Source organism: Schistocerca cancellata, chromosome 3, assembly GCF_023864275.1.
Source record: "Schistocerca cancellata isolate TAMUIC-IGC-003103 chromosome 3, iqSchCanc2.1, whole genome shotgun sequence".
Lineage (NCBI taxonomy): Eukaryota > Metazoa > Arthropoda > Insecta > Orthoptera > Acrididae > Schistocerca > Schistocerca cancellata.
In genome coordinates, this window is record NC_064628.1 from 878670709 (window position 1) to 878691347 (window position 20639).

Consider the following 20639-nt stretch of genomic DNA (forward strand, 5'->3'; position numbering starts at 1 on the left):
GCAATCCGAAAACAAAGGAAGTAGGTTACAGTATACTTGTTCTCCCACTGCTTGAATACTGCTCACCGGTGTGGGATCCCTACCAGATAGGGTTGATAGAAGAGATAGAGAAGATTCAACGGAGAGCAGCGCGCTTCGTTACAGGATCATTTAGTAATCGCGAAAGCGTTACGGAGATGATAGATAAACTCCAGTGGAAAAACTGCAAGAGAGATGCTCAGTAGGGCTCGGTACGGGATTTTGTTGAAGTTTCGAGAACATACCTTCACTGAGGAGTCAAGCAGTATATTGCTCCCTCCTACGTATATCTCGTGAAGAGACCATGAGGATAAAATCAGAGAGACCACAGAGGCAAGCCGACAATCTTTCTTTCCACGAACCATACGAGACTGTAATAGAAGGGAGAACCGATAGAGATACTCAAAGTACCCTGTGCTACACACCGACAGGTGGCTTGCGGAGTATGGATGTAGATGTAGATGTAGAAGTAGATGCATACACGGTCCATTCACATTCGCCGCCTACGCTCGACATCAACGTTCAATACCATTCACAAATGGCAGGTTAGTAACTACTCACGGACGACAGGTGGCAACACTAGCAGTGGAGGGTATGCATTGCATGTCGTAAGGTGGTGGGGAGGGGGAGGGAGGGACCACGCCCGACACACTACAGATGTCGTCAAAATGCGGAAACGGAACGATTCTTTTAGGCTCCGAAAGGGCGAATCATTGGCTTCCGAGCCAAGGGTTGAAGCACATCCGAAACAGCTAAGTTTGTAAACTGTTCGCCTGCCGCAGTAGTTACAGTATACCGTTCACGGTGAAATGGTGCTGTCCAAAATAGTCACCGAGACAAGTGTGCCTCGCCACGGACCGTATGTGAGAGTGGTGGAAAACGGCTCGCAATAGGTGTGCAGCTGATGGAAACTCACTTCCCAGAGAACAGAGTCTCCTCAACGCTGTATAGGTGTCCGCAGCAGGCATCTTGTTATTGCACCCATGCTGAGTGCTGTTTAGTGGCGACGAAGGCGGGAATTTGCACAGCATAAACACTACTGGACCTGCAGTGAGTGCCGACGGGCGGTCTTTTCAGATGAATCACACTTTATGCTCCATCGGACACATATCCGTTGGCGTATACGTCTCTGTAACAACCGTCAGAAGATTCCAGGCCGGAGGAGGGAATGATATGGCGTGGGGGATGTTCTCGTGGTATTCCCTGGATGACCTCGTCACTTTGGAGGGCACAAGTATCCCCGAGGACCACTCTACTCCTCCATGCAGTTTGGTTTTTTCTCGGTACGATGGTATCTACCAGCAGGACAATGCAGTGCGTCACACAGGTCGCAGCCTAGCAGTGTGATTTGCACCGGGATAAGTTCCCGGTACTCCCCTGGCTACCACACTCTGAGGATTTAAAACGAATCGAGACCCTGTAAGACAGCCTCGGTCGGGGTATTCGCACCATGGTTCCTCAACTGAGAAACGCAGGGCATATGTCCACGGCACGGGAGCTGGTATGGTTCCACATCCCTGTAGGACCCTATTGACTCTGCTACTGCACGTCAGAACCACAAAAGGTGGTTATTTAGGCTTTTGAAAGGTGGCCACGTGTGACGAGGGCCTCCCGTCGGGTAGACCGTTCGCCTGGTACAAGTCGTTCCCCTTCGGCGACTTGCGCGTCGATGGCGATGAAATGATGATAAGTAGGACAACACAACATCGTCCCTGAGTTCGTAGGCAGTGATGAATGTTTTGCGTAAGTGTGTAGAAGTATTTCGTTTGAGCAGTAGCTGAGCCCATACTAAACTATCTGTTTCATTAAGAATTTTGTTCATTCGTTTGTCAACAGTCCAGTTGCGTAGCATCTTCGTTGAAGTACATAATGACGTAGGGCTCTGAGGTTACCTTTGGCACTCTGTACGGCGTTGGTATCTCCTTGCAGCTACTGCTGTGACTTACGAATTTCTGCTGTCGAGCTCTATCTGTCACACGCCTCACAAGCAGTACTTGAAATAAAGAGCAAAAATAAAAAAAAACAAATATTTAAACGTTGATAGAATGCCGCTTACATATAACTGTGGTGTCACCGCCAGACACCACACTTGCTAGGTGGTAGCTTAAATCGGCCGCGGTCCATTAGTGTATGTCGGACCCGCGTGTCGCCACTGCCAGTACTTGCAGACCTAGCGCCACCACATGGCAGGTCTAGAAGGCGTACTAGCACTCGCCCCAGTTGTACGACGACTTTGCTAGCGACTACACTGACGAAGCCTTGCTCTCATTTGCCGAGAGACAGTTAGAATAGCCTTTAGCTAAGTCCATGACTACGACCTAGCAAGGCGCCATTAGCCTTACAGTGATTGTAATTAACCGTATCTGGAGATAGTCTCATTTGTATCGTCAATAGCGATGTACCACAAGGATGAATTAAAGTTAAGTATTCAAGGAGCTGCATACTTTTCTTATAGCATTAATTAAGTATCCTGTTCCAGAACTCACGCCAGCCGGCGTGTGTGTACGCGTGCCTTTTGGCTACCTCCAAGTGGCGTGGCTGTCTTGCTACGCCACAGCAGATTGGCGACGAGTCTTAAAAAAGACTTTCGCCTTCTTATTGCTCTGTTTTAATTTGCTTGTGTCATGGCTTCGCCACATTCTCCAGATGAACTGTCCGAATTTTATCGCTTGCAGAATCAGCAGACGCAGGCGTTATTGGATGCCCTTGGACAGCTCGTCCAGGGTCAACGTGCGCTGCAAAACGATGCGGCAACCGCCGCTTCATCGCTCCCGCAGCCACAACACGCAGTTGCACCGCCGTTTCGCAACTTTAACGCCGACGACGAAACATGGACGGAATGGTCACGCCAGTTTGGATTCCATCTCGCCGCCTACAGAATTCAAGGTAATGAGCGGCAGCCGTTTTTGCTTTCGTGTGTAGGTGTGTCCACCTACCGTGTGATAGTGACATTGTTTCCCCGACGAGACGTAGCAACTCTGTCCTACGAAGAAATTGTGTCGGCTTTAGATGCCTATTTCAAAGAAACAGTTAACGTCGTTGCAAAAAGGTATACGTTCTTTCGTACAAAACGTACGGCCGGTCAAACTAATCGGGAGTGGGTTGCAACTTTGCAAGGCCTTACTAGGGATTGCGCTTTTGAATGCGACTGTGGCCTTCCTTATTCAGATACAATGGTGCGTGATGCAATAGCACAGAACGTTTCTGATGTTCGCATAAGGGAACAGATTTTGAAACTAGTCAATCCCTCCCTTCAACAAGTGATAGACATATTGGATAGGCAAGACACACTTGACTTTGCTCAGGAATCATTTGAAACTTCGCCAGCTGTGTGTCGCATTAACCGGCCCGCCGGCCGCGCTGCAAGGAACTGTAAACAGCCTTCGCGCACGCCAAGCGCACCACCACGTGCCCCGCGAAAGCGAGCAAATGCAGTGCTGAAATCATGCCCGAGGTGTGCAACTAGACATTCGCGTGAGAATTGCCCGTCACGCCAAGCTATTTGCTTTTTCTGTAATAAGAAAGGACATGTTCAAAGTGTTTGCCAGAAAAAGCTTAGATCGGACACTACCACCCATTCCAGGCCCTTTGCTTCGCGCCGGAATCGAACCAAGGACACTCAGGCTCGGGAACCTTCGCCCATGGACATTCATGTAGTTAATGCCACTCCGTCCAGTGTTCCTCTCTCTAACTGTGACTGTGTTCGTCCCACAAAAGTGTGCGTCGACGTCGACGGCAATCCCGTCACGTCGCAAGTGATTCTGTACCAGTGTCTGTTCAAGTTGCACAAAACAGTCGCTCTTGTCGTCAGGACAATAAACTCTTTGTAGATTTGGACCTTGCCGGACAAGTGATACCGTTCCAGCTCGATACCGGAGCTGCAGTTTCATTGCTCAATCACGCCACGTACAAACAACTGGGGGCCCCGCCGTTGCGTACCGCAAAAGTTCAGCTCACTAGTTATTCAGGACAGCATATCCCTGTGTTAGGCCAGTGCAGCCTTCTTGCAACATACAAGGGACAAACAAAACTTGTGTCATTTTACGTTCTTCGTTCTTCTGCTGCAGTGAACTTGTTTGGTTTAGATTTATTTCAATTGTTTAACTTGTCAATGGTAAATCGGGTCCTATCAGTGAACCAGACTGTGCCTTCAGCCAGTGTTTCTCGTCTATGTGAGGAATTTGCAGACATTTTTGCACCGGGCCTTGGTTGCGCTAAGAACTATGAAGCACATTTGGAACTCAAAGTTACCGCGCAACCGAAATTTTTCAGGGCGCGAAATGTTCTCCATGCATTGCGTGATGAGGTCGCAAGAACATTAAACGATCTAGAATCGCAAGGTGTCATTGAACGTGTGCAGGCTTCTCTCTGGGCCTCACCATTAGTAATTTTGCAAAAACCTTCCGGAAAATTGAGACTTTGCGTGGACTTCAAGGCAACAGTGAATCCACAACTAGTGACTGCTACTTTTCCTTTGCCCCGCCCGGAAGATCTTTTTGACAAACTGTGCCCGGGAAAATATTTTTCAAAGTTGGACCTAGCAGATGCGTACTTGCAAATACCGGTGAACGAAGAATCCCAGCGCGTATTGGTGGTTAACACGCATCTTGGATTGTACAGATTCAAAAGACTGCCATTCGGGTGTGCATCCGCCCCTGCGTTGTTTCAGCAATAATTACAAACTATTTGTGCGTCGGTCCCTACTGCAGCAAACTATCTGGACGATATAGTGATCTCCGGAAAGACAGAAGCAGAACATTTACAAAATCTGCGAACATTATTTCAGGTCTTGCGACAGAATGGTCTTCGCTTGAGGAAGGACAAATGTGTGTTTTTTGCTCGGGACATCCCATATCTGGGACATGTCATAAATGCCCAAGGCATCCATCCGAGTCCAGAGCACCTCCGTGCCATACAGGACTTGCCTTCGCCGCAAAATGTGAAGCAGCTACAGAGTGTGTTGGGAAAAATTACCTATTATCATAAATTTCTTCCTCATGCCTGTTCCATTTCAGCTCCGCTTCATCGCTTACGCCGTAAGGGTGTTCCGTTCGTCTGGTCGACGGAATGCGAACGCGCCTTTCGCCAGTTGAAATCGGCGTTGCTTTCACATACTTGCCTTACGCCATTCGATCCCCAGAAACCCCTTTTGTTGATGGTAGATGCCTCGGATTTCGGGATCGGTGCTGTGCTTGCGCACAAAGATGGTTCGCATGATCGCCCTGTTGCCTTTGCGTCCAAATTGCTCTCGTCAGCGCAAAGAAATTATTCCCAGATAGAGAAAGAAGCTTTGGCTCTCGTGTTTGGTGTTACAAAGTTTCATGATTTCTTGTATGGTCGTCACTTTACCATCATCACAGACCACAAACCTTTGACATCGCTTTTTCATCCGAACAAGCCTGTACCTCCACGTACAGCGCAGAAATTCATTCGCTGGTCTATTTTCCTCTCGCAGTATCGCTACGATATCCTGTATCGGTCCACTGCTCAGCACGGAAACGCAGATGCGTTGTCCCGTTTGCCTGTTGCTGAGGATAAAGCATTCGATTCTTCCGAACTTGCTTGCATGTTCATTGATGCGGAAACCGATGACGTGGTCGAATCGTTTCCGATTGATTTTCGTCGTGTAGCTACAGCCACAGCTGCTGACCCTGTCCTTGCTACCGTTTTGCGTTTTGTTGCTACGCAATGGCCCTTGTCGAAGTCGCGGATCGAGGATCCGTTGGTTCGCCGATTTTTTGCTCACAAGGAGAGACTTTTTGTACGACGTGGTGTTTTGTTGTTGCGTTCTGATAATGATCAGTCTAGGGTCGTGGTCCCACGTTCGTTACAGTCCTCTGTCTTAAAGCTTCTCCCCCAAGGACATTGGGGTATAGTGCGTACGAAACAACTTGCTCGTCAGCACTGTACTTGGTTCGGAATCGATGCTACGATTACGAATATGTGCTCTTCTTGCATGGCGTGTGCCGAACAACAATCCGCACCGCCGCGGAAATTCTTTGCATGGCCAAAAGCCACTTCCCCTTGGCAACGCTTACACATCGATTTTGCTGGTCCATTCTGGAATGCTCGATGGTTGGTTGTTGTCGATTCCTTCAGTAATTTTCCTTTTGTTGTCCGGATGTCTTCCACGACGTCATCTGCCACCATCCAAGCGTTGTCTGCTATCTTTTGCGTGGAAGGTCTTCCACAGACTATTGTTTCCGACAATGGCCCACAATTCATGTCCGCAGAATTTGTCATTCTGCAAGGCCAATGGTATTCAACATCTGACATCCGCGCCGTTTTCGCCTCAGTCAAACGGTGCCGCTGAACGTTTGGTCCGGACTTTTAAGTCACAGATGTTGAAGTTCAAAGAGTCGCATTCTCGGGAGGACGCGTTGTTGCTCTTTTTGCCTTCCTATCGCTCTCAGCCCCGCGATGGTCGCTCGGCGGCTGAGTTGCTACACGGTCGTCCTCATCGAACCTTGATGTCTTTGCTGCATCCGCCGCATCAGGTTCCTGTGCAGCGGCAGACTCCTGCTTTTGCTCCTGGCGACGTGGTATTCTATCGCAACTATCGCGGTTCACGGTGTTGGCTCGCAGGGCGCATTCTTCGCTGCCTCGGCCGCACGATGTATTTGGTTTTGGCGGCCTATGGTGAGGTGCGTCGGCATCTCAATCAGCTGCGCCTCTGTCGTCGCCTGGGTTCTGCCGCTCCCCGTCTGCTTTCAGCGACGGAGCCGTCCGGTCAGCGCCCTGGGGACCCATCTACTGGCTCGCCTCATCCCCAGGTGTTACCGACGATGCCTTCCATTTTGCCCCATGGCGTCGCGCCGCCGCCGCTGCCGCAGCCCGCAGAGGACGCTTCGCTGCAGCCGCCAACCGCCTCCCTGGGTCACGCGCCGCCGATCGCTTCCCGTGACCCGCTGTCCTCCGCCATGGAACACTTGCCTTCTCCGGACCACATGGCGTCATCGCGCGTCGGATACCCCGACGCAATGGAGGTCGACCCTTTGGCCCCTCCTGTCTCATTACGGGCGCATACGCCGCATGTTGACGTGCACCCTGGAGTAGGTTTCCAGGCGTTTCCTAGCTCCCCTCGGACCGAATGGCCGGGTGCGGGTGGCACAGCCTCGCCTGTTGTCAGGCTCCCCGCCTCATCGCCTACGTCAACATGGGGCCCTCCCCACGGCGGGCGGAAGCCTTATAACACGACCGTTCGCCGATTTGCGGGGGAGGAATGTGGTGTCACCGCCAGACACCACACTTGCTAGGTGGTAGCTTAAATCGGCCGCGGTCCATTAGTATATGTCGGACCCGCGTGTCGCCACTGCCAGTACTTGCAGACCTAGCGCCACCACATGGCAGGTCTAGAAGGCGTACTAGCACTCGCCCCAGTTGTACGACGACTTTGCTAGCGACTACACTGACGATGCCTTGCTCTCATTTGCCGAGAGACAGTTAGAATAGCCTTCAGCTAAGTCCATGACTACGACCTAGCAAGGCGCCATTAGCCTTACAGTGATTGTAATTAACCGTATCTGGAGATAGTCTCATTTGTATCGTCAATAGCGATGTACCACAAGGATGAATTAAAGTTAAGTATTCAAGGAGCTGCATACTTTTCTTATAGCATTAATTAAGTATCCTGTTCCAGAACTCACGCCAGCCGGCGTGTGTGTACGCGTGCCTTTCGGCTACCTCCGAGTGGCGTGGCTGTCTTGCTACGCCACAACAATAACAACTACTGGTCATATTTAATTATTATTAAAATTGTAATAAAATGAGTTGTACTCATGCTTGCTCATTTGTTAAGGAAATGTCTTTGTTGTGAAACACAACTAGCTCTCTATTCTTACGTAGTAGTGAGTGCTACCCTTCATGGGATATCAAATTGATTCCGTATTTTTAGATTTCCAGAACGCCTTCAACACAATTCGTCACAAGCGCCTTCTAATACAATTGCGTGCCCATGGACTATCGTCGCTTTTGTGCGACTGGGTTTCTGATTTCTTGTCAGAAAGCTCGCAGTTCGTAATAACTGACGAAAAGTCATCGATTAAAATACACGTAATTTACGATGATCTCCAAGGATGTAGTTTAGGCTACCTGCTGCTCCTGATCTATATTAACGAGTCAGGAGTACTAGCAAAAATTTTCTAAATTTCGATTTCATGATAGATCACAAATTTGAAGGCTGTGAATTCAGCTAAGTACTTAGGTATTACAATTACGCGTAACTTAAACTGGAACGATCACACAGGCAATCTTGTAGTGGAAGCGAACCAAAGACTGCAATTTATTGGCAAGGCGCTTAAAGAATGTAACGAGTCTACTAAGCAGACTGCCTAGAGTACACTTGTCCGTCCTCTTCTGAACCACTGCTGAGCTGTGTGGGATCCAGATCTGAGAACATTCACGGAGGGCATCGAAAAAATTCAAGGCAGCCTACCTCGTTTTCTGTTATTGCGAAGTAGGGGAGAGAGTGTCACGGATATGATATGTGAATTGATGGGGCAGTAATTAAAACAGAGGTTTCCTTCGGTGCGTCAGGATCTTCTCGTGAAATATCAAGAGATCAACTTCGTCCTCCGAATGCGAAAATATATTTTTGGCGGCAACCTGCATAGGGAAAAATGATCATCACAGTAAAATAAAAGAAATCAGAGCTCGCACGGGTAGATTTAAGTGTTCATTTTTCAGCACGCTGTTCAAGAGTACATTTTGGCCATATGTGTAACACTGAGCAGTCAGCTGTTAAATATGGTACAAAAATGGCTCTGAGCACTACGGCACTTCTAAGGTCATCAGTTCCCTAGAACTTAGAACTACTTAAACCTAACTAACCTAAGGACATCACACACGTCCGTGCCCGAGGCAGGATTCGAACCTGCGACCGTAGCGGTGGCGCTGTTCCAGACTGTAGCACCTAGAATCGCTCGGCCACCCCGGCCGGCTGTTAAATATGGTGGTCAACGCCGTGACTCTTGCGGTGACGATGTTCCAGCTGCTTCATGTAAACAACACCCCAGTGCCCTTGATGGAGAGGACAGTGAACTGATTGCTGAAGAAGAGAAGGAATCAACACATGAGTCCATGCACAATAAAATCACACTCGGGGGCTATGAGATCGTGCTGGCGAGCAAAGTAGCGGCGAACCAAAAAGTTTTGGATTTGGCGTATTGAACATGGCCAACCATTCCAAATGAAATGCACAAAGCAGGACCAGAGGCAATGGCAAGAGCAATATGAAAATAAACAAGAGGAAACTCCTGCACCATATCTGAGTCCTAAACATCCAAGCAGCCGAAGTATCAAAATCAGAATCAGGGTCGACATGAAGACAGGATAGTGTGTCGGCGTTGGCATGTTAGACATGGGCCAGTACAAAATTTCGTATTGATAATGGGACCATAAAAGGAGCCCACCATTGCAGCTTCGGTGCAGTCCTCTGTGGAATAGCCTTGGATAAACAACGTTTACAGAGGCTTGTGGTCTCTCGCCTGGAAGAATTTACGACCAAACCATACTGGTGAAATTTTGTTACACCATACACTATGGTAAGGGCTTCCTATTGAGTCTGAGGGTAGTCCACTGAATGGCTGTCAACAGTCTGAAAGCAAAGGCAATAGAACGGTCGTGAGAACCATATCTGTGGGACAAAACGGCACCATTGCCATGAGAAGGGGCATCAACAGATGAAACAACAGGCTTTGTGCGGTCGAAATGTGCAAGACAATGTTCAAGAAGCGAAGAATCTTTCAACTTTGGAAAGGCATCCTAACATTGTTGCTACAAAAAAAAAAAAAAAAAAGGATTGTTCTTTCAGTAGAGCCAATACAAGGGGGCCATGATTTGAGCGGTGCTTGAAATGAAACGGAATTTTCCCACCACAAACTGGGACTGGGGTACATTTCGCGAGGGTGGAAGGTCTTAGCGTCCTGCGAGTGCAATTGGAGGGGATGAACACCTTGCGAATTGTTGACATGTCCAAGGAACTCCAGACTGAAATAATACACATTTGTCCCTATCACAATTCAACCCTGCGTTAGACAACACCTGAAGTGAGCTCGAAGCTTTGATAAAAGTTCAGCAGGCGTGCAACAGGACGCGACAATATCTTTAAGATATAACAAAATGGAACTGCTGCCGTCAGCGCCTACAAATAACTCTGAAATATGGCAGTCGCCGATGAGCTGCAGAACTTCAAACGCCAAAATTTAAACTAGACAGGGTGAATGTTGATAAGTTGTTCGTCAATTCGAATCTACAATTAAGCGTCGCGGAAATCTTTCTTCTGCTAGAAGCATCTGTTCCCCAACTTGTCCATAAGTTCTTTCAGGTGCGGCAACGGAAAAATCTCTGTCACTGTCTGTGGGTTCACTGCGGACTTGAAATCAGCGAACGGAGTCTATCAGAAAACTTCTTTTCAAATTACACTGTGTGATGGCCATTGACTGGCAGCAACCGGAGAAATACAAGCATTTTCCTGCAATATCTGAAGTTCTTGCGCAACCCGCTAGTGAAGTGCATGCGGAACAAGGCGAGCCTTGAAAAGTGCGAGCGCGCCTCGTCTTTCATCGTAATGTGCGCAACAAAATTGTTCGCTTTTCCTACTCAGTCAGAAAACAGTGACCGAAAGTCTGTACAGAGCTGTTCCACGCTGTCACTAGCTGACAAAAACAACGTCGGTCTAAGTGCAGAGTACAAACAAATAAAACGAGTCAAATCTGAAATTGTTTGCACTGCCACCTGAGCAAAAAATGGTAAATATCCCTGATAAGAAGCAGGAAGGATGTAAACACCGATCACTGGAATGTCGTAACTAACGTACGCTGCAAGCGCAGCATGCGACTTTTTCACATGTGGCCTGCCTAGTAAATCACATGTGTTACGATTTAGCAAGGAACTGCAGAACCAGTACTTAATCGCACGTCGTGCCCATCAATGTTCATACGCACAGAAAATGTATTGTCCTCACGCTGTACAGAAGCAAAGTGCCCTGCCTATGAGTCACAGGCAATGCTAGTTTGTGTGCTAGATGCCCCAGCGTGTGTCTTAGACGACACACTGTCTACAGACTGAGAAATTCGCGATTGTGGACTGATGGTCTGTTTCACGCTGCAAGCAGATCGCTTGCACGCGTCCTCACTTCCCACGATCATAACAAGTAGCCTCACGCGACGGACAAGACCTTCGCGATTGAGTTGTAGCACGGTGTGGACAGCATTTGCTGGTTTGCGCACTGTTTCACGGTTGCTTGCACTGTGAGCGGAGCTGGCGCTGTGAAGAGCACGTGCCACATTTATGAGGGCAGTTCAATAAGTAATGCAACACATTTTTTTCTCGGCCAATTTTGGTTGAAAAAACCGGAAATTTCTTGTGGAATATTTTCAAACATTCCCGCTTCGTCTCGTATAGTTTCATTGACTTCCTACAGGTGGCAGCGCTGTACGGAGCTGTTAAAATGGCGTCTGTAACGGATGTTCGTTGCAAACAACGGGCAGTGATCGAGTTTCTTTTGGCGGAAAACCAGGGCATCTCAGATATTCATAGGCGCTTGCAGAATGTCTACAGTGATCTGGCAGTGGACAAAAGCACAGTGAGTCGTTGGGCAAAGCGTGTGTCATCATCGCCGCATGGTGAAGCAAGACTGTCTGATCTCCCGCGTGCGGGCCGGCCGTGCACAGCTGTGACTCCTGCAATGGCGGAGCGTGCGAACACACTCGTTCGAGATGATCGACGGATCACCATCAAACAACTCAGTGCTCAACTTGACATCTCTGTTGGTAGTGCTGTCACAATTGTTCACCAGTTGGGATATTCAAAGGTTTGTTCCCGCTGGGTCCCTCGTTGTCTAACCGAAAACCATAAAGAGCCAAGGAGAACCATCTGTGCGGAATTGCTTGCTCGTCATGTGGCTGAGGGTGACAATTTCTTGTCAAAGATTGTTACAGGCGATGAAACATGGGTTCATCACTTCGAACCTGAAATAAAACGACAATCAATGGAGTGGCGCCACACCCACTCCCCTAGCAAGAAAAAGTTTAAAGCCATACCCTCAGCCGGTAAAGTCATGGTTACAGTCTTCTGGGACGCTGAAGGGGTTATTCTGTTCGATGTCCTTCACCATGGTCAAACGATCAACTCTGAAGTGTATTGTGCTACTCTTCAGAAATTGAAGAAACGACTTCAGCGTGTTCGTAGGCACAAAAATCTGAACGAACTTCTCCTTCATGACAACGCAAGACCTCACACAAGTCTTCGCACCCGAGAGGAGCTCACAAAACTTCAGTGGACTGTTGTTCCTCATGCACCCTACAGCCCCGATCTCGCACCGTCGGATTTCCATATGTTTGGCCCAATGAAGGACGCAATCCGTGGGAGGCACTACGCGGATGATGAAGTTATTGATGCAGTACGACGTTGGCTCCGACATCGACCAGTGGAACGGTACCGTGCAGGCATACAGGCCCTCATATCAAGGTGGCGTAAGGCCGTAGCATTGAATGGAGATTACGTTGAAAAATAGTGTTCTGTAGCTAAAAGATTGGGGAATAACCTGGTGTATTTCAATGCTGAATAAAACAACCCCTGTTTCAGAAAAAAATATGTGTTGCATTACTTATTGAACTGCCCTCGTACATCTACACGCTTCAGTGTATATTGAGAACATAATGAACGCAGTCAAACTTGTGTTGCAATATAACTTTTCCTTTCAGGAAAGATGAGCATATACTATAAGTCTTGTGTGTCTCCAACGTAGCTCCCTCTATGACTGGCCCCTTTGATTTGTACCAGTTTTCAGGACTGCAGTCATCTCGTGCAACATGCTCCAGAAGGCCCTTCGCGATATGGAGGCCGTCTCTCTCCGTAGTAGACCTGGCCCGCTCGCGCGCGGCAAATCGATAGCCACAATTCCCACTCGATGTAACCGCTGCCCAACGCTCCCAACTACTCTCGGGAACACGCCAGTCGGAGGGCAGCGGTGGGGTCGTAACTTGGCTGCCAGACCGGTAATCCTGCGATGAAGGGCTGACCACCCCCACCCCACTACCTCTCTCACCCTGTCTGACCTTAGCCCCGACTCTCTCTCTCTCTCTCTCTCTCTCTCTCTCTCTCCCTCCCTTCCCCCTTACTCTTGCCGTTAAGCAACGCCTGAGAGCCTACTGAATCCGGAGCACTTGTCCTCTTTTTTATTGCCGCATTCCCAGAGGAGAGCGCGGGGGCGGGGAAGTTGTAGGGCTACAATAGACGGACTGACCGCCGTTTTGTGTGTCCGGCCGGGCCAGAGGCCTCCGAGGGCCACGCAAGAAAGGGCGCAGTGGCTGAGGGCCGTGGCCGCCCGGGAAACGGCCAATCAGCGGCCGGCGAGCCGAGTTTACAGCGCGCCCGGTGAAATGCTGGCGGTCAGCGGAATGTGGCCGCACATATGGGGCTTCACCGTCCGGGAAGCTGAAAAGACGGCCCCCGGTTTTGTCTGAGGAAACGCCGCGACGTGAGGCGGCGAGAAAGCAGCCGAGAAGCAGCCAAGCCGTAGGTGGAACCTCGCATCACACTTTTTAGGATGCAGCAATAAAGAAAATACGTCACGACCTAGCGCTGCTGGCCACGTCAGGTAGTACCGGACAACACGATTCCCAATTAGTAAACAACCCGTTACCACGTTTACTTTCCCGTATTTGCATCACCTAAACCAAAGATGTTTCAAGAAAATGCCGGTCTTTGTCACCAAAAAGTCCTGTTTTATTGAATTAAAACATCAACGTTGTCTGTAATGGGAAATATCTACAAATCCACAAACTTTCTGTTCGTTAAAAGAGATATCAATCTTAAACACAGTATTTAATTCCTGGTTTTCGCTCACATTCTGGCTGCTTCTTCTTTGGGGTTATTCCTTCTTTTGACACTCTTGATTCCGGCCTAATCCCGTATTTCTTTGTAGAACTACACTTTTTCTCCTTTCGAAACTCACTGCAATGCATTACCTCTATTGTCTGTTAGTACGTTTCTGGCTATATTTGCCTCCTGTGTTTTGTATAGTGTCACTAACGTTAACAATCATTTATTCTTTGTTCTAAAAATGTATTATTTCTCTGTTGCTTTTCATATGTGTCATATATTATTGCGTATGTAATAGAAATAGGAATAGGAATGAGGAGGTTCTGCGCAGAAACGGAGGGGAAAGGAATCTGTGGAAAACACTGACAAGGAGAAGGTATAGATGATACGACATCTGTTAAGACACCAGATACTAACTTCCAGGATAATAGAGGGAGCTATAGAGGGCATAAACTGTAGAGGAAGACAGAGACTAGAATACATCCAGCAGATACTTGCGGACGAACGTTGCAAGTGCAACTCTGAGATGAAGAGGTTGGCATAGGAGAGAAATTCGTGGCGGGCCTCATCACACCAGTCGGAAGAGCGATGACTCAAAAAAAAAAAAAAAGAAAAATAAGAGCAATAGAGGTTTAGTGATGGAGTTGAAGTTTAAATGATAAGTAGATGGCGGCTTGGGCTTGGAAGTGGGAGGGGGGACGTTGCGGCGAGAGGAGCGGATAAGATATGTAGTCGATTGGAGACTTTATTGGAGGAAAATGGATGGTGAGCAACAGGTGAAGGCTCAAATGGTTCAAATGGCCCTGAGCACTATGGGACTTAACATCTGTGGTCATCAGTCCCATATAACGTAGAACTACTTAAACCTAACTAACCTAAGGACATCACACACATCCATGCCCGAGGCAGGATTCGAACCTGCGACCGTAGCGGTCACGCGGTTCCAGACTGAAGCGCCTAGAACCGCACGGCCGCATTGGCCGGCAACAGGTGAAGTACAGTGAGAAAAAGTGAGGAATGAGAAAGAAAGGTTTGCCTTAAGTGTTTATTTCCGGTTAATACTTTATGCGTATGGAAAGTTTCTTCGAAAGGATAAGGTGTCTGTCTTTAATAATTTTTATTATGTTCATACATTTCTCTGTTGTACTTGACCTTCAGATAAAAATGTTTCATTTTACCGAGATGAACTATATAATTTTCTGTGTGATTTATATTTATTTTCTGCTCATTACAGTTCTTGTCCGCCTCTGTAGCTGAGAGGTCAGCGTGGCTGACCTGGTTTCAATTTCCGGTACTGGCAAAGGTTTTTCCTTGGTGGGAGGACTGGTACAGGCCAACTGAGAAGCTACTCGATTTGTTAGTGGCGGTTCCAAGGTGAAGAAATCCTTCAACGACCGGGAGAGCACCATGTCTACCATATGCACCTCAGTACCACATACACTGGTGCGCTTGGCAGAGGATGACACGGCGGTCGGTCGGACCCGATTGGCTCATATAGGGCCAGTACGCGGAACTTTTATTACAGCTCTTACAAAATTAATGGTTACCATAAATAACAGACATTAATTGTTTCAATAGCTTTTAAATAAACTATCAGTAGTAACAGAAAAATTCTTCAAGAAATCGTTTATACGGAAGTGAAAAGAATGACGCAAAATCCTTGTGAAAGTTTTAATACCATTTTCGGATGAAGTTTATTTCATTGCCAGTGTTATGGTAACATGAAGTAGTGCGGTCTGAAGTTAATATGTGAATCACAGCTGGTGACTGTGAAGAGATTTCTAACAACCTCTGACGGCTAGAAAAAATAAATGAAAAGTTTTCAGAAAAAGTGTCCTGTTCTTACTATGTAATAAGACCATGGACCAATATGTCCTGCAATGAACTATAACATACACTGTCAGAAGCACCTAGAGGAGGAAACGAAGCAAAGGAAATATTTAGAATATGAACTGAAATTTGGGTATTGTGGTATGTTTGCATGAACGAGCTATAGTACAAGATGAAACACAGATATACTGAGCTAAGTACAAACATTGCATCAAAAAACAAACGATAGGTCACTACATGAATTTTGTGCTATACTTACGTATCATTATTACAAAACATTGCAGTAAGTATTTTTATTATACAAAAACCTCAATGCAATAAGCTTATTTCTTCGGATCAAAAGTTATCATACAGAATGAAATTCAACCGTGCAGATTCCAACTCGTCCACTCATGTCTGAGCCAACTGTCTTCAGGTCATCCTCGGAGTGACCCAGGATATTGGCGACAGTTCTTATTTCTTTATTAATCACCTTATTCACCTCTTTCCATAAAAAAATTGGGAAATGACGTTAATATGCAGTGCCTGACAGAATAAGTTAAGCAAACAAGAAGGAGAGGAGGAAAAAACAAATTAAACCCCTCCCCTGAGCAAGCTCCCATTTGGGAGGATGACGGTTCAAACCCACTACAGACCATCCGCATTTAGGTTTTCTGTGATTTCCCTAAATCACATGAGGCAAGGACCGGAGTGACTGCTTTGAAACGGCACGACAGATTTCCTTCCCCGTCCTTGCCAACATCGGGTCTTGTGATTTATCGCTAATGACCTCGATGTCGACGGAACTTTAAGTCAAGCTTCCTTAGAACTGACGTCTGTGCTGCTGCCACACATGTTCCGTCGCGGACAGATCTGCTGATCGTGCTGGTTACAGGAGTACCAACATCACACTGACAGTTCATGGAGACACGCTGCACGTGTCGACGAGCTTCGTTCCATGGAACAATGGCACTTCGATACTGTCGCTGACAGACAACACATGAAGACGCAGGATTCAGAGACGTTCCATTGTGCCATAGAATTCCGTCTATTACTACCAGCTGTGACCTGAAGTCATACCCAGTGGCTACCCTGATAACGACACCAAGAATACCACCACTATGCCTCGCTATACAAACTGGCGACAGTCAACCGGGTAGTGCGAAACAGCGACTGAATGGTGAACACAATGTGACGCCATTCACCAGCAGTCCGTACTTCCCGGGCAGCCATTTTGGTTGTGATGTTAACGGCGGTCTACACTGAACAGCCAAAGACACTGGTACACTTGCCTAATATCGTACAGTGAGCCTGCGAGCACGCAGAAGTGCCGCAACACGACGTGGCGTGGACTCTACTAACGTCTCAAGTAGTGCTGGAGGGAATTGACACCATGAATCCTGCTCGGCTGTCCATAAATCCATAAGAATACGAGTGGGTGGAGATCTCTTCTGAAGAGCACAATGAAAGGCATCACAGATACGCTCAATAACGACCAAGTCTGGGGAATTAGGTGGCCGGCGAAAGTGTTTAAACTCAGAAGAGTGTTGCTGGAGCCACTGTATAGCTATTCTGGTCATGTGAGGTGTCTCATTACCCTGTTGGAATTTCCCACGTCCGCCGAAATGCACAGTGGTCATGAATGATCAAACAAGATGCTTACGTTCGTGTCACCTATCAGAATCGTATCTTCACATGTCAGGGGTCCAGTATCTCACCAACAGCACACGCCCCACACCATTACAGAGCCTCCACCAGCTAGAAGAGTCCCCTGCTGACATGCACGGTCCATGTATTCATGTGGTTGTCCCCATACCCGTAAAAGTCAATCCGCCCATTACAATTTGAAACGAGACTCGTCCGACCAGGTAACAAGTTTCCAGTCGTCAACAGTGCAATGTCGGTGTTGACGGGCCCAGGCGAGGGGTAAAGCTTTTTCTCGTGCAGTCATTAAGGGTACACGAGTGGGCCTTCGGCTCCGAAATCCTATATCGATGATATTTCCTTGAATGTGTCTGACGCTGACAGCTGTTGATCGCCCAGCACTGAAATCTGTAGCAGTTTGCGGAAGCGTTGCACATCAGTGACGGTGAACGGTTGTCTTCAGTCATCGTTGGTCCCGTTCATCTTTTTACGGCCGCAGCGTTGTGATGTCTTACTGGATTCCTGATATTCACGGTGCGCTTGTGAAACAGTCGTACGGGAAAAGCCCCACTTTATCGCTGCCTCAGAGATGCTGTATCCCATCGCTCGTGCGCCGACTATAACACTATGTTCAAATTGACTTAAAAATTGATAATATGCCACTGTATCAACAGTAACCGATCTAACAATTGCGCCAGACGCTTGTCTTATACAGGGTGGTCCATTGATAGCGACTTGGCCAAATATCTCACGAAATAAGCATCAAATGAAAAAACTACAAAGAACGAAACTCGTCTGGCTTGAAGGGGGAAACCAGATGGCGCAATGGTTGGGCCGCTAGATGGCGCTGTCATAGGTCAAACGGATATCAACTGCATTTTCTTTTTAAATAGGAACCCCAATTTTCTTATTACAAATTCGTGTAGTACGTAATGAAATATGAGTGTTTTAGTTCGACCACTTTTTTCGCTTTGTGATAGATGGCGCTGTAATAGTCACTAACATATGTCTCACAATTTTAGACGAACAGTTGGTAACAGGTAGGTTTTTTAAATTAAAATACAGAACGTAGGTACGTTTGAACATTTTATTTCGGTTGTTCCAATGCGATACACGTACCTTTGTGAACTTATCATTTCTGAGAACGCATGCTGTTAAAGCCTGATTACCTGTAAATACCACATTAATGCAATAAATGCAAAACCGTGTATAGGCGTTACCGACCGCACCACCGCATTCCGCCTGTTTACATATCTCTGACTCTGAAGAGGCAAGCCTATACTAGTCTCTTTGGCGCTTCATAGTGCATTTATTTTTTTTATTTATTTATTTATTTATTTTTTATTTTTTTTGTCATCGGTCTACTGACTGGTTTGATGCGGCCCGCCACGAATTCCTTTCCTGTGCTAATCTCTTCATCTCAGAGTAGCACTTGCAACCTACGTCCTCAATTATTTGCTTGACATATTCCAATCTCTGTCTTCCTCTACAGTTTTTGCCCTCTACAGCTCCCTCTAGTACCATGGAAGTCATTCCCTCATGTCTTAGCAGATGTCCTATCATCCTGTCCCTTCTCCTTATTAGTGTTTCCACTTATTCCTTTCCTCACCGATTCTGCTTAGAACCTCCTCATTCCTTACCTTATCAGTCCACCTAATTTTCAACATTCGTCTATAGCACCACATCTCAAATGCTTCGATTCTCTTCTGTTCCGGTTTTCCCACAGTCCATATTTCACTATCATACAATGCTGTACTCCAGACGTACATCCTCAGAAATTTCTTTCTCAAATTAAGGCCGGTATTTGATATTAGTAGACTTCTCTTGGCCAGAAATGCCTTTTTTGCCATAGCGAGTCTGCTTTTGATGTCCTCCTTGCTCCGTCCGTCATTGGTTATTTTACCGCTTAGGTAGCAGATTTCCTTAACTTCACGTCGATCCTCCCTTTTGGTGGTCAGATGCGGTCGAGCGGAGCCTTGACGACGAGTTTGCCTGCCGTCTCGTTTCGAGGCAGTTCAGCATTGGGACACTGTTGCATGTCTGTGCTCCACAAATCTCAATATGCCTCGATTCGGTCAGTCAACCAAATAGAGATTCACACTGAAATGCCCTTGAAACTGTCAGTTGCCGATAACACTCGTACTGCTTTACTTCAGTGTTAGACATTTCCATACCCCTCAGAGGGATCACTGAACATCTGAAGCTGTTCGAACTTTATGTTCCTTACAAGGCCTGCTAACAACACTAAACACGAACAACAAGTATGAATTGTCCGCCGCTCGTGGTCTCGCGGTAGCGTTCTCGCTTCCCGAGCACGGGGTCCCGGGTTCGATTCCCGGCGGGGTCGGGGATTTTCCCTGCCTCGAGATGACTGGGTGTTTGTGTTGTCCTCATCATTTCATCATCATCCAGGAAAGTGGCGAAATTGGACTGAGCAAAGATTGGGTAATTGTACGGGCGCTGATAACCACGCAGTTGGGCGCCCCACAAACCAACCATCATCATCAACAAGTATGAATTCTGGTGGCCATTCTACCTGTCACTAATAATTGCAACTGTTATGTTTCACATAGCCGTCAACGCCCAGTCTTCATATTCCTTACAAGGCCTGCTAACAACACTAAACACGAACAACAAGTGTGAATTCTGGTGGCCATTCTACCTGTCACTAAGAATTGCAACTGTAATCTTTCACATAGCCGTCAACGCCCATCTAAGGCAACAAGTGTCTGGCTCAGTTGTTAGATCAACCGATCTAGATCAACTGCTGCTTCAATGACGGATTATCAACGTTTAAGTGGGTTTGAACGTTGTGTCATAGTCGGCGCCCGAGCCATGGGACACAGCACCTCCCGAGGTAGCGATGAAGTGGGGATTTTCCAGTAAGACGATTTCACGAGTGTACCATGAATATCAGGAATCCAGCAAAACATCAAATCTCCGTTATTGATGCGGCCGGGAAAAGATCCTGCAAGAGCGAGGCCAACGATGACTGAAGAGAATCGTTCAGCATGCCGCAAGTGCAACCCTTGCGCAAATTTCTGCAGATTTCAATGCTGGGCCACCAGCAACTGTCAGTGTGCTAACCATTCAACGAAAGAAAACCGATATGGGCTTTCGGAGCCGAAGGTCCACTCGTGTACCCTTGAAGACTGCACGTCATATAGCTTCACACCTCGCTTGGGCCCGTCAACACCGACATTGGACGGGTGATCACTGGAAACATGTTGCCTAGTCGGACGAGTCTCGTTTCAAATTATATCGAGCGGATGGATGTGTACGGTTATGGCGACAACTTCATGAATGCGCGGACGCTGCGTGTCGGCAAGGGACTGTCCAAGGTA